Genomic DNA, 15778 nt, shown 5'->3' on the forward strand with positions numbered 1-15778 from the left:
AAATTACTACCCAAAAAAATGAAGAGGTTTAAAATGGCCAATTACAACCCAAAATGGAAGAAAGCAAAGGCCAAATACAAGAAGGCCAAAAATAAAACAAGAACGAAACAAGTAAGAAAAAGAAATTTGTTGAATCTCCAAGTCTTCAAATCTCCACCCCTTCACAATGAACACCCAAGGTTAGCCTTTCAATGGTGTTTGCACTCTTTGATTTGGTGTGATCCTCCAAAGTTCCTTGAGCTTAAATCGGACAGCCCCTCCACTCAATCCACCAAGAAAGTGTGTGGTGTTTAAAAGCTTTCCTCACCTAGGTCAAGAAGAAAACACAACCCAAGAGTACAAGAAGCCAAGGAAGAAAACTAAAAAGGCACAATTAAAAAGGCTAAACTCAAGTGGATTTGTTGAGAAAAACTTAAGAGTAGAAAGAAAGACTCAAAAACTAAAATTAAGGCACATTAACAAAAGCCAAGCACACAAAAGAGCAAGTCCTAGAATAACACTAGAATAGAATTTATCAAATAGGCTTAAAAGAAAGTAATGCACTTAATGTGTTTGATTAAATGTCTCATAAAGTCAATAAGCATTGTCCAAAAGTCCAAGAATAACTCCAAGTGCCAAGGTATGAAAATTTGGTCCAAAACTCCACAAGTCTAGCAAAGGTTCCCTTTTTCTTTTGTCTTTGATTCTTTTGATTTTGTTTCTTTTGTTTCTTTTGACACTTGACTAGGTCACGGTTTTGAGGTCCAAAAGTCCAGCCAATACTCTTTTTTTTTTTTTTAATTTTATAGTTCTCCTTTGCTTGGGTTTTACACTTGTGTTTGTTAGTTTGATGAGTAAGTCCTTGGAGTATCCTTTTAGCAACTTACAATGGCTTAAAGAGACAAGTTTTGAGTGTCTTCTTAAGGTTTTTAATGTGCAATGTCCAGCAACAAGAACTTGCACATAAAAGGAATTTTCATACTCAAAACATCAAACAATACATAGGCATGTTAAGTGCACCAAGGAATACACAAAGTGGCCGAAAATTTTAAAGCAAGTATGTGCAAAGAAATTAATCACACATGATATTTTAGGAATGTAGAACATGCTAGAACTAATTAGCATGCATGATTGACTCTCTAAAGCACATCAAGGACTCACGGCCATTTTATCAAACAAGTGGCATGCATGTCATTTTTTGTTCATTTCAAAGGCTAAACATAAAAACTTGAAATTTCTTTCAAGGTAGTTCAAAGGAAACAAGCTTATGACAAAACCATATGGATTATAAAATGAAAAACATCATTATATCATGCAGCCCAAAAATTTCCAGCAACTCAATTTTAAAGAAAAAATGGTAGGAACCCTAGCAAGGAAGCCTAAAGCACCAAGATGATTCACAAGAATGATGAGGCATGAATCAATACATGAAAAGGAGGAATAAGAATCATGACATATGACAAGATGATGACTCAATCATGCACAACAATTTAGACATTCAAGGAGACACAAATGACATGACCGAAAATACCAAAGATGGAAAAGTTACCCTTGAAGAACCAAGGCTCTAGATACCACATGATGGCAACCCTCCTTGCATGGATTGAGTTAAGAGCGTGAAAGAGGGATGACCAGACTCCTTGGATCATGGAACTCAAGGTTTCTAGCCTTGGAGATGGAGATGGACGAATGGTGTTTATGGAGGCTAGGCGTTTGATGAAATGCTAAGGTGGTACTCTAGGGTTTTGGCTCACTTCATTGATGGATGAAGGCCACTCCTAAAGGTGAGAACACTCACGGTGAAGATGAGAAGGATAGGTGGCCGAAATGACCAAGGGGACTAAGGAAGAATATTAAGGCACAAAGGCTCTCTTAATATCATAAATTCCAAAGTATTTACAAGGTGTGGTGCATTGGGTATTTATAGGAGGGGAGGCATCTAGGGTTGCATTTGGAGTAGGCAAATGCATTCCAAATGAAATGCAAATGAATCCTAGATTCAACTTGGTGGCCAAGGATGGAATCTTTGGGTTTAGATTGGCTATATCTAGGTGCATGATAAGACCATGCAACCTTTGCCCTCCACTTGGGCCTAAGCCTTTCTAACACCAAAAATAGACCCAATAGGCACCAAAAATATGTGTCACCCTCTAATTAACACCCTAGCCCAAAATTAAAAACCCTAATCATCTAGAGCACCCCATAATACAAGGGTAAAATGGGAAATACAAGGGAAAATAAATTCTAAGTCCTAAACACCCCAAAATATAAGGGTAAAATTGGAAATACAAGTAAAATAAATTCTATGACTAAAATACCCCAAAGTACAAGGGTAATTTTGGAATCAAAGATAAGGGAAAAAATAGGAATAAAAATAAATGCTATGCTAATAAGAACTTAGGAGCTAAGGTCCAAAAGTGGCCTCACTCCTCCTATGGTTTTTTTTCAACACTAACCCATTCCTTTTGCTTCCTTCAATACATCACCTCTTGGACTTCTTGGCCTTAGTGTTATTCCATCAATGGGGTAGCCTCCTTGAAGTAACACAACACCTATGCCAAGACCAGATGCATCACATTATAGCTCAAAGGTTTGGTCATAATTTGGAAGAGCTAGGATGGGTGCCTTGGTAAGTTTTTCTTTCAGGATTTTAAAGGCTTTTTCTTGGGCTTCACCCCAAATAAAAGGTACATCCTTCTTAACAAGCTCGTTAAGAGGGGATACAAGTGTGGAGAAGTCTTTTACAAATCTTCTATAGAAGCTAGCTAGACCATGAAAGTTTCTAATATCTCCAACACTTTTTGGGGTAAGCCAATCTTGGATGGCCTTTATTTTCTCGGGATCAACATGAACTCCCTCTTTGCCAACTATGAAACCCAAAAAATTGACTTGGTCTTTACAAAATGTGCACTTCTCAAAGTTGGCATAGAGGTGGTTTTCCCTAAGAATTATTAAGACTTGCCTTAGATGTCCAAGATGTTCATCTAAGGTTTTCTTATACACCAAAATGTCATCAAAGTAGATGACTACAAACTTTCATATACAATCCCTAAGAATATGATTCATTAGACGCATGAAGGTTCTAGGGGCATTAGTGAGGCCAAAAGGCATCACTAACCACTCATACAAACCAAATTTGGTCTTAAAAGTGGTTTTCCATTCGTCACCCTCTTTAATTCTAATTTGGTGATAACCACTTTTAAGGTCAATCTTAGAAAATATGATGGCTCCATGCAACTCATCCAACATATCATCTAACCTAGGGATTGGGTGCCTATATTTCATTATGGTATTATTGATGGCCCTACAATCAGTGCACATCCTCCATTTGCCATCTTTCTTGGGAACAAAAGAATGGGTATGGCACAAGGGCTAAGGCTCTTTTGAACCCAACCCTTCTTTAACAAGTCATCAACTTGAGATTCTATCTCTTTGGTTTCTTGGGGGTTAGTCCTATAGGCGGGCCTATTAGGAAGAATAAAACTTGGTATGAGGTCTATTTGATGTTCTATTCCTCTTAAAGGTGGAAGCTCACTTGGAACTTGTTGAGGAAACAAATCATCAAATTCCTTTAAAATTTTTTGAAGCTCATGAGGTAGAAACTCAAGTTCATGGCTAGTGGCAGCTAGTGTCTCTTTGAAGTAGAGAAGGTATAAAGGTTTCTCACACAAAAAAGTTTTCTTGATATCATTCTTAAGTGAAAAATGACTTTTGTGCACAACTTCCTTAGAGGGGAAACTAGCCTCTAAGCTTGATACCCTCTTCTCCCTTTCTTTAATCAAGGGAATTTTTTTCTTTTGTTTTCTCTTCTTCTTCTCTCTTGGCTTTCAGTTTTATTTGGTCCTCACTCACTTTTGAGGGTGATAGAGGACACAAAAACAATTTTCTTGCCTAGGTGATGGAAACTTATTTTATTAGTGAGGCCTTCATGAATGGTTTTTTTTTTAAATTGCCAAGGCCTCCCAAGTAAAATATGACTAGCATCCAATGGCACTATGTTACATAAAACTTCATATTTATACTTTCCAATGGATATAGGTATATTTACTTGTTGGTTGACTGCAATACCTCCTTCCTGATTGATCCATTGCAACTTGTAAGGTTTAGGATGAGGTATAGTAGTCAAGGCTAGCTTGTTAACCAATCTAGTACTACAACAATTACAACTAGATCCACTATCCACAATGAGAGAACAAGTGTTGTCTAAAACCTTGTATCTTGTGTGAAACAAGTTCTCTCTTTGGGATTGATCTAAGTCACTAGATTGATTCTCAAGGAACCTTCTTACCATTAATAATTCTCCTTCACATGGGTAAGTTTCTTCCTCGGATTCTAAAACTTCTTCTTCATCACTTGAAGATGAGGAAGTAGCTTCATCAAGGCTACTATAGTGATCTTGGCCTCTTAAAATCATGGTTTTCTTGGTGGGGCATTGTTAAGCTGTGTGCCCACGGCCAAGACACTTGAAACACTTGATGTCACTTGTTTTAGTGTCCTTGGAAGATGCCTTAAGAGAAGGTCTTTCTTTTTCTTTTCCTTTTTCATTAGGAAAAGGTTTAGAAGAGGGGCCCTCCTTCTTAAAATTCTTGGAATAAGAGAGAGTGGAGTCTTTTCTAAATGATTTTCTCTTAAGTAGATGTTCCAATCTAGAACAAAGTTGAACATGCTCATTCAAATCTATATATAGTAAGAGTTCAACTTTGTCTCTTATTTCAAGATTAAGACCACTTTGAAAGCTTGAGATGGTGGTCCTCTCTTCTTCACTTATCCCATCCCTCATCATGAGTAATTCCTTAGATTTCCTATATTCTTACACAATAGATGACCCTTGTTTCAATCTTTGTAGCTTGTCCATAAGCTCACGGTCATAGTATGGAGGAATATGCCTCCTTCTCAAGGCACTACGGAGCTCATTCCAATACTGAATTGGGGGTTCATGGTTTATTCTCCTTTCTTTTTCTAAAGAGGTCCACCAATACATGGCATGTCCTTGGAAGCTAAGGGTTGCCAAAGAAACCTTTCTTTCTTCACTCACTCCATGACAAGAAAATAATTGTTCAACTTTCATTTCCCAATCTAAATAAGTTTCAGCATTGTGTTTTCCATGAAAGGGGGAAGAGTGATGTTGGGGTCCTTATTGGAAGACTCCTTACGTCTTGGTTTCCTTGTGGGTCTTTGATAGTAATCATCATTGTGATGACTACTATAAAAGTTATCACTTGGAGGTTGGGTATGATGCCTTTCCTCCTCATGAACACTTGAGGGTATTCTAACCCCTTGCCCTTTGAGGACTTAGGGGAAGGGACTCTTGGTCTAGATCCACTAGGTTCCCCCCCTAACAACTAGCCTAGCAAGCAACCTTTTTATTTCTTTATTGTTTTTCTCATTTTCTTTTCCCCTTTTTCTTAACTCTTCCTCTCTTTTTATGTTTCCTCTTCTATTTTTCTTAGGTACTCTTTTAATTCCCTAAGTTTATCCCTAACACTAGACCTAGTGCTTGTAGACTCCTAAAATTGTCCGGGTCGGAAATAAGACTCAAAGACTCTTGAAGACCGAAGGAAAGTCAGCCGGAAGGACTCCTAGAAGACCCTAGGATGATTCTTTGTAGGTCTAGAAGTCTTAGAGTAGCTTAGAATAAGGGTGTGCGAGGATTGGAGCTCAATACACCCTCCAGAGGTTCAGTACGGCCGTACTGAGCCATTTGAACTGCAATACGGCCGTAGTGAACTCAATACGGTCGTACTGAAGTTTTTGAACTTCAGTACGGCCGTACCAAATTCAATACGGCCGTACTGTAGTTCAAAAACCCAGTACGGGCCGTATTGACCTCCCAGGCCGTATTGCGCCTCAATCCTATAAATAGGACGTCATTTGCACGTCATTCCACACTTTTTTCCACACTTCTGGACCCTCGTGCTGAGTATTCTTGGGTTTTTGAGCTATTCTCTGCCCTAGAAGTCTCTCCGAGAGCCAATCCGACGAAGTTCTTGAGTCATGAGCCATTAGCTTGAGACTCGAACAAGTCGAAGGGAAATCTCTTTGATTTCCATAGTAAAAATTATCTTTAGGGAAAGGAGCGAGCGGACGTGTAGTGGGAAGGAGCGCCAAAAAGCCTCCTAAACTTCGTTTTGAATATATAAAAGCCCGCTTCGAAGGTTTCTTTCCAAATCCCTTCTTTTACCGCTTTTATTTATTGCTTTTTGATTGTTGCATTGCATGTTTAGAGTTTTCATCATGTAAATATTTTACTCATAATCGTCTCTAATAAATAGGGGTAACTTAGTGACTTTACACTATTATTTATGAAATAATCCGTCATAGGCAACCCGAAAGGGGCGTTGTGGGGTGCTAACACCTTCCTCGCACGTAACCGACTCCCTTACCCGACTCTGGTTGTAATGGCCAAAGTTGATTTGTGAAAATCAATTGCCTTATATCTTTTTCCAATGTTTTGATTAAAACATTGGTGGCGACTCCAAGAACCCCTTCTTTTTGCGAAAACCACTAATCCATGGAGGGTCCCGCTTGGGATTAACATGGATTGGTGAGAATCATTTAACAAAATTGTTAGCTCGATGAGGTCTCAGTTTGAGAATAAGTCATTCTAACAATCCATCATCTTTCAAAACATAGAAAGAGTCCAACCATCGTTGCGAATGCCAAGGTCCGTTTCGGCGGGTGGCGACAGATGGCGACTCCGCTGGGGAAGCCTCGAGAGTCAGTCCCATTTAGTGATGAATTATTTCTAAAATAATAGTTTAAAATTACTTCGTTACCCCTCGCTTGTATGATAACATGTTTTACCTAGTTGGCTTTAATAACTGTTGGATGTTTAAATTTCCGCAATCGTTTGAAATATAAACTGCACACGAACCTTTGCACACAACAGTTCCCTCTATACCCGGGGGCATGAGTGGAAAGCCATAGGGAGTGGATGTTAGTACGGCCGGTTGTCGAATGGGTCTATAGGTGCCCGTAGACCGTTGTCGGAAAACATCACTCAAGGTGAAAACCATGAACTCGAGTCCGACAGTGCGTTGGAGCTTTCCATCGACTTACGACGAGAGGAATTGGGTCCCTATAATGGGGCACCTTGGGAGCCTTGGACCGGTGAGAACAGTTAGAACCTCCTTGAATATGCACTTTTCTGCAGGATACCCCTACCTCGTGATTCGCTCGTGACTGTTCGTGGATGAGTGAATTGTTTGTGCATTGTTTATGTTACATTGTTTGAGCATACATTGCATTCTTTAAACATACAACATTCCCTTTTAAAATAAGAATAAATAGGAATAAGAATCTTCCATTACATGGTGTTAACATCTACCTTCATCACATTCATATAGGTAGTTTCCCTTTTCACCCAAAAAAATACAAAAAACAAAATACCCAAAAAAAGATATTTATCCAAACCAAGCAATATCATGCATCATCTTAGGAGCATCCCGAAAACATGATAATGCTTAGTTGAATAAACACAATGCATGCATATTCAACACCATCATCTCATATCATGCGTTCTTATCAAAGATCATGGAGGGATCTAGGGGAGTGCATTGCATACATCTCTCCTAGTAATTCATTAATAACATTAATAAAAAGAAAGGATTAATCGATGCGTATGTTCAGAATGGATCGCACGCCGTTTGTTATTAAGTGTAAGCCAACAACCGCGCCAAGCGAACGCACATCAACTCCGTTGTTGGTAATCATGACGAATAAAGGGGAAGGTCCGACACCGTTAAGGATCACTGCTCCAAGACCTTTTCCCTACGAATCGAATAAGGCTGTGCCATGGATACACGACATCCATTCTTCTGCCGACAGCGATATCTCTAACATCGCTGGACTTGGGGGCATGACTAGGAGTGGCAGGATCTACACTCCTGAAGGAAAATAAAGAATCCGAGGAGGAGACTGACGAGCTGTTAAAATATATCCGACAGAGCGAGTACTCCATCGTGGATCAACTTCATAAGACGCCAGCAAAGTTACTCTGTTGTCGTTGATCCTATGCTCCGAACCGCATCGGCAAGCTCTGTTGAAAGTCTTGAACGAGGCATACGTGTCGCACACTATCTCCCAAGACAAGTTTGAGGGGATTGTTAGTCACATCACGGCTAATGATCACCTCACTTTCACCGATGAAGAAATCCCCGCTGAGGGACCGAACCACAACAAGCCCTTGCACATCTCTATAAAGTGCAAGGAATATCACATCGCTAAAGTCTTGGTGGATAATGGATCTTCCTTGAATGTGATGCCAAAAAGAACGTTTGATCAAGTGGCAATCAAGGGAATCCAAATGCGCCCGAGCAACATGATCGTCCGAGCTTTCGACGGTTCTAAAAGAGAAGTGGTGGGAGAAATTAATCTTCCAATCCAAATTGGACCCACCATCTTTAATGTCGAATTTCAAGTGATGGACATTACTCCCGCGTACAGCTGTCTCCTTGGCCGACCTTGGATTTATGATGCGAAAGCTGTTCCCTCTACGCTCCACCAGAAAGTCAAATTCATAGTGGGTGACAAGCTGGTGACCGTACAAGCCGAAGATGACATACTCATCAGCAGGCCATCTGCCATACCTTACGTGGATGCAGCAGAGGAAGCTCTAGAGACCGCCTTCCAAGCATTGGAGATTGCCAATGTCGAAACGTTTCCCCGAGAAATGAAGAAGGTAGCCTACATGCTCATCAAGAACGGATACTTGCCTGGACAAGGACTTGGCAAGGATTCCCAAGGAATTCCCAAGCTACCCATTATTAAGGATAATCCAGGGAAACAAGGGTTAGGATACAACCCTAATAAAGATCAAAGGACGAAGAGGAACCAAGATCCTTCTCGACGTTCTTTAAGCCAGATCTTTAGGAAGGCCGGTTCACAAGCGTCAAGGCCGGTCGTCGTCATCAAGTGCTCTTCTCCTTCCGATAGGGATGTATAGACCTGATGACTGTTAGAGATCACTCCTCGGGGACAGCCCGATCCCCGAGCCTCGATAGGGCACATGTTTCCGCTCTAATTATAATAAAATCGTTCTTTATTATTTCTTATTGCTTCTTTTCTTGCTTGCAATAAATTTCTAGACCACATTATTTTAACCCTGTTTGAATAAGCATGAATGAGGTTAAAATTGTCTTAATAACAATAAACCCGCATCATTTTTATGTGGAAGTGTGTATGACAACTTGGAGCACCATTCCTTGGCCTCGACAAGTGCCATCATGGATAAAAAAGAAATCCTTTAAGGACAAAATCCTAAAAACAAAAAAAGCTCGGCAGGAAACCCAAAAAGGGGGCTGCGCAAAAATAAGAGCAAAGAACCCGCTAGGAATCCCACGAAAGGGTGACCTAGGCAAAAATTAGGGTTGCAAAAATGAACAAAAACAAAGGTCCGCTGAGACGCCACAAAGGGGTGTTTTAGGCAAAAAATAAGGACAATCAAAAAAGCAAAAGAAATCCATGATGGTACCATGAGCTGAATTCAAAAAGAAAGGTTCAAGGGAAGCTATCTGAGTTGTCGAATCACAACGTCAATAACAAGACTTTCTTAACTTCATAAGTGTTTAATCAAACAAGCCTAAACACATGAGCCTACCTTGGCCAGCCATTCTTACAAAAACCGTTTTCAAAACAATAATAATCCCCTCTAAAACACAAACTTTTGAACAAAAATATCTTTCCTTTCTTTTCTCTTGTCCCAAACGATTTTAGAATAATCTAGTGGAAACATGGAGATATAGTGGTCAATAGGAGGGTTGATACGTCTTCTAAAAGAAGGGAAGGATCACTGGGTTGATGACACCAATCTCGATATAACACGCATCATTCCTCGGTTACAGAAATCGGCAGCGCACAGCCCGTCTAGAGGAATGGCAAAAATCCAAGCAAAGAAACGCATCGGTTAATTCTTTTGAAAAATAAATCAAATAGAATTAGGTGCATCATACCGCATACATGCATACAGATGATAGGTGTACTGGAAGATCACTTATTCTCTGTTTATCCAAAAAAAAAAAAAAAAAAAAAAACTTCAATACGCCCGTACCATGTTCAGTACGCCCGTATTGAAATTAGGGTTATGAGCAACTTTTCAACTCAATACGGGCGTACTGAGATAAATACGGCCGTATTGGCCGTAACGTTCACATCAATACGGGCGTATTGAATTCAATACGGCCCGTATTGAATCAATCTTTTGTATATTAATGGTAAGGTCAGTACGGCCGTATTGAATTCAATACGGGCCGTACTGACCTACTTTTTTCTATAAATACGCCCCTCCTTCTCTCATTCTTCACAGCATTCCCATCCCTCTGCATACTTTATCTGTGAGTGTGTCTGAGATCTCTCCAATTCCGAGAAATGGCCGAGTCATCAAGAAAGAGACAGAGAGTCCCCGCACAACTCGAAATGACTGCGCGGCATCAAGAGAGGCTGGAGTTCCTCGAGTCGTTCATCTTCCATTCGTCGAGGGTGCTCGACTTCAACATCCTCCGGGCAATGGAATGGGAGGATGAGGTCAGAGGCTACATCGCCGCCATAGGATGGGGGTTTCTCCTTGATCCCCACCCTAAGATCTATCCAACTGCGACGAAGGAGTTTCTGGCTACCGTCGACGTCACAGAGTCGACGAACAGTTACGGCGCGACGGTCTACTCGGTGGACTTCTGGATGAAGGGAGGATATCGCTCCCTGACACTGGACGAATTCAACGTCCAGGCTGGCTTCTTTCAGCGAGCCGATCAGCTGGAATATCGGGACGCCGTCTGTGAGTGCCCCGATAATCTGACCCCGACCGAGATGTGGAGAGAGGTCACGGGTCAGATGGATTACCACGCTGGAGTGAAGGGTACTCGGCTCCCGACTGCGCTCCGGATTTGCCACAAGCTGATCACCGGCTCCATCCATGCCAGACTGAAGAGTCTAGAGTCAGTGACGCGGCAGGATCTGCTGGCTCTTTACTGCATGGCCACCGGACAGAGGGCCAACCCCGGATTCTTTTTCCTCGAGCATATAAAGAATCTGGGGGCAAGAGAGGGTACCGACGCTCGGCGAGGATACATTATGGTCTCCACACTCCTTTCACGACTCGCCGAGACTTGGGGGTGCCCCGATGACGTAGATGCGGGGGAGTTGGCGCCCAAGCCCATCAATGCTGCCACCCTGCTCAACATGAAGATCATTGCCAGGGCAGGGAGGCAATATGTACGAGCGACCACCCACGACACCTTCAGCGAGCTCTTCGAGAACATCGAGCTCCCGGGTGATGTGGACCCGCAGCCAGAGGCCGACACCTCGCAGTAGGACAGGGCCTACTTTGATGCTCATTTCGACGCGTTGCAGCAGAGCATCGACGCTCGATTCGACACTGCTCAGCACAGCATAGACGCCCTGAGACAGGATTTTGACAGCCTGTCAGTCTGGCTGCATCGTTGCTTTCCAGACCCTCCACAGGATCCGCCGGCAGAGGAGTGAAGACCGGCTATTTTTCTTGCTTTTTGTTTATTTCATTGATCGGGCTGTGCCCCACTCTTTTCATTACCATTGTACAAATTTCATTCCATTTAATAAATGAAATTTTCCACTTTTGAATCCAAAATTCTTTAGCACTTTAATTTCTGTACAGAAAAAGCCGAAAATCGACAAAAAAGGCAAAAATTCAGAAAATCCGACAATCGTACAGAATAACTGAGCCTGGAGAGGCTTGCCGAAATAATACTCCCCAAAGACATCTCAGCTTGCACTCTTGGGCCGAATTCCCAGTGAAAGCTATCAGAGCAAGATCAGCAAGATTCCCCAATGGAAGCATGATCATCCAAACAAAATATCCGAGTCAAAGGACTCAGACTTCCTCAGTGGAAGATAGCTTTCCAACTCGAGCGACGAGTGAAGCAAAGCCTAAAGAGGCTTTCCAAATAATACTCTGGGATACACAAGATCCTCAATCCCCATTCGCCTACTCAGAGGCACTCCTCCAAAAAAGGAAAATCCAAAAAGATCAATACCCATTCCCCAAGCGGAATTCGGTATTCAACCAAAAAACTGAATGTCAAGATAATCCGCCTAACAGAAGAGGCCAATCAAGATCAATACGACAGAATCCCCCAGAGGATAACAGCCTACGCAGAGGCAACAAAACCAAAAATCAAAAAGTCACCCGAATAAGGATAACCGGGATACTCCACCAACGTCGAAAGGACGTCAGCCAATCATAAGGCATCGCTCACCTCAGGAAGAGCATCTTTGTGTCTGCATCCCCAAGGAATCAGAATTTCACAGTGGACACCAACTACGCAATGGAAAGTTGGGACACAAGAACCTATGAGTAACTGCACATCCCCTAGACGGATCCCTGCACTATCCAGCCCTCAGCGGCACCAAAATCAAAAACAACCGTCGAAGCAGCATCGTGGACTGTGGAGACAAAATCATCACAAATCCCTCGAGAGGGCAAACTCACGCTACCAAAGTGACCAGAAGCACGGAGGTATGCAACCCTGGGGAGGGCAAACCGCAGACACTGGAGAGGGCAAACTCATGCTACCGAGGTCATCAGAAACACCGAGGTATGCACGAGCCTGGAGAGGTGACGACTAATACTCAGCTACCCCGTCGTCAGAAACACGGAGGTATGCAGCTACCGAGGTTGTCAGAAACACCGAGGTATGCACGAGCCTGGAGAGGCGACGACTAATACTCAGCTACCCCGTCGTCAGAAACACGGAGGTATGCAGCTACCGAGGTTGTCAGAAACACCGAGGTATGCACGAGCCTCGAGAGGCGACAACTAATACTCAGCTACCCCGTCGTCAGAAACACGGAGGTATGCAGCTACCGAGGTTGTCAGAAACACCGAGGTATGCACGAGCCTAGAGAGGCGACGACTAATACTCAGCTACCGACATCGTCAGAAACACGGAGGTATGCAGCTGCCAATGTCGTCAGAAACACGGAGGCATGCAGACCCTGGAGAGGGCAAACTCACGCTACCAAGGTTGTCAGAAACACCGAGGTATGCACGAGCCTGGAGAGGCGACGACTAATACTCAGCTACCGACATCGTCAGAAACACGGAGGTATGCAGCTGCCAACGTCGTCAGAAACACGGAGGCATGCAGACCCTGGAGAGGGCAAACTCACGCTACCAAGGTTGTCAGAAACACCGAGGTATGCACGAGCCTGGAGAGGCGACGACTAATACTCAGCTATCGACGTCGTCAGAAACACGGAGGTATGCAGCTGCCAACGTCGTCAGAAACACGGAGGCATGCAGACCCTGGAGAGGGCAAACTCACGCTACCGAGGTCGTCAGAAACACCGAGGTATGCACGAGCCTGGAGAGGCGACGACTAATACTCAGCTACCCCGTCGTCAGAAACACGGAGGTATGCAGCTACCGAGGTTGTCAGAAACACCGAGGTATGCACGAGCCTGGAGAGGCGACGACTAATACTCAGCTACCCCGTCGTCAGAAACACGGAGGTATGCAGCTACCGAGGTTGTCAGAAACACCGAGGTATGCACGAGCCTGGAGAGGCGACGACTAATACTCGACCTGGAGAGGCCACTCAACAATTTTCCCACCGGAAGACACTACAAGTCGGAAGGATGGCTTACTCCCCGGACAATTGGGTCAACTCCTTTACTTGTCAACCGGTACACCAAAAAGCCGTTCGACTAAGTAAAGGGGGGTCCCGCTTGGGATTAACATGGATTGGTGAGAATCATTTAACAAAATTGTTAGCTCGATGAGGTCTCAGTTTGAGAATAAGTCGTTCTAACAATCCATCATCTTTCAAAACTTAAAAAGAGTCCAACCATCGTCGCGAATGCCAAGGTCCGTTTCGGCGAGTGGCGACAGTGCTCCAAGAATTATGATCATGTACACTAGAATGATCACTCATCTTTGATAAAAGAAAAAGGTTTTCACAAAGAGTGAGTGATAAAAAGGTTTTCACAAAAAGGTTTTCAAAGGTGCAAGATTAGTATGAAAAGGCCTAAGTGTACAAATTGAACTATCAAAGGGAGGTGGACTATAAGGAATCACTTAAAAACCAAGCCTTTTCAAGTAAAAATCACTAAGCCTCTCAATACTTTTCTTACAAATTGTAGTCTCCTAAATGAAACAAATAAGAACAAAGAGCCTAAACAATTATACTATAAAAGTTAGAAAACATGCAAAGGAAAGCAACTTAAAGCATATGCTAGTCAGATTCCCTAGAGTGGGAGCTTGAAGTGACCTTGGTGGTATTCAAGCCACTCCTACAAGCACTACTTTGAGTTACCCTAAATTGAAGAGGTTTAAAATGGCCAATTACAACCCAAAAATAATGAAAATCAAGGCTCAAAATACAAGAGGCCGAAAATTGAGCAAGAAAAACAAGTAAGTAAAAAAGAAAAATTAAGGTCTTCAACTCCTCCAATTTGGTTTCCTTCACAAAGAACAAACTTGATTTGTCCTCTCCAAGTATTTAAGCTCTCCTTTTTGGTGTGGAAATCCCTTCAAAGGACTAAGTAGAGATTCAATTTGCTTTTCCCCTCAAATACACCAAAGGTTTGCTAGTTGTCTAGAATTGTTCTCCACCTACACATAAAATGAAACCAACCCAAGAGCAAGAGTCCAAGAAATAAAAAACTGAAAAGGCACAATTAAGAAAAGAGTAAACTCAGAGAGAATTGATTGAGATAAAACAAAAGAGGCCAAAAATTGACAAACTAAAATTAAGGCACAATTTAAAAAGGAAGCACACAAAGTGTAGTCTTAGAATGACACTAGGGTAGATTAGTTGTTTTAGTCCACTTGATTAGGTCTTTTATATGATTTGGTCCAGCCACTCTTAAGATCTCAAAATAGGTTCAATAATGTCATAAGTCCAAGTCCCAAAAGCATAGGTAAGGGTCCAAGTCCACAAGTCTAGCAACAAGTCCTTTTTGGTCCAATTTTTTTGTTCTTTCTTTTCTTTTTCACATCAATTTTTTTTTTGTATTCTTTTGGGTCCAAAATTTTTTATGTTCAGCCTTTTGTTCGTGGCTTAGGATTTTCACTTGTGGGTGAAGAGAAAATTAGATCAAATTTAGGAGAAGGAGAAGAAAACAAGTGATGTCTTCTTAGAGGCTTTTAGGGTATTTTTGAGTGGAATTGGTTTTTGTACTTATAGTACAATTTGTTTTGCACAAATTTTCTAGCACACCTCTTAGATTCTTTTAGGGTTTTTAAGCATCAAATATTAACCTTTCCAAGTGTAAATGCAAGGAAAAATTGGGCTGTAAATTAAATGCATGAGCAAGGAATCATTTACACATGGATACTCAAAAACACATGGAACATGCTAGGACTAAATAGCATGCATGAATGACTCCTAAATAGCTTCTATATGTCACGCCCACTTCATGTTATGCATCATGGTATTTTTGGTTCATGTAGTGATGCAAAGTGTTTGGCATACATACATGGAATTTTGTAGACAAAATGGAAAACAAGATTTGACAAAACTTGGGTGGATTCAAAAATCAAAAAGCATGTTCATAGCATGTTCTTCATGTTCATATGAGGCTCAACCCTAAAATTAAAAGAACGAATACCACCTAATAGGAAAAACCTAAAACATTTAAGGAAGGTTGACAAGAAGCGTAAAATAAACCAAAATGTAAAGCAAGATACTTGATCATATATTTGGCACAACAAAGAAAGACACTCAAGAAGATGATGATATGACCAGAGTAAGGAAAACAAGACTAGGAGTTACCCTTGATGAACCTTGGCTCTAGATACCACATGATGGAGACCTCACTTACA

This window comes from Cajanus cajan, chromosome 4 (assembly GCF_000230855.2).
Source record: "Cajanus cajan strain Asha chromosome 4, NIPB_CcT2T_4, whole genome shotgun sequence".
Classification (NCBI taxonomy): domain Eukaryota; kingdom Viridiplantae; phylum Streptophyta; class Magnoliopsida; order Fabales; family Fabaceae; genus Cajanus; species Cajanus cajan.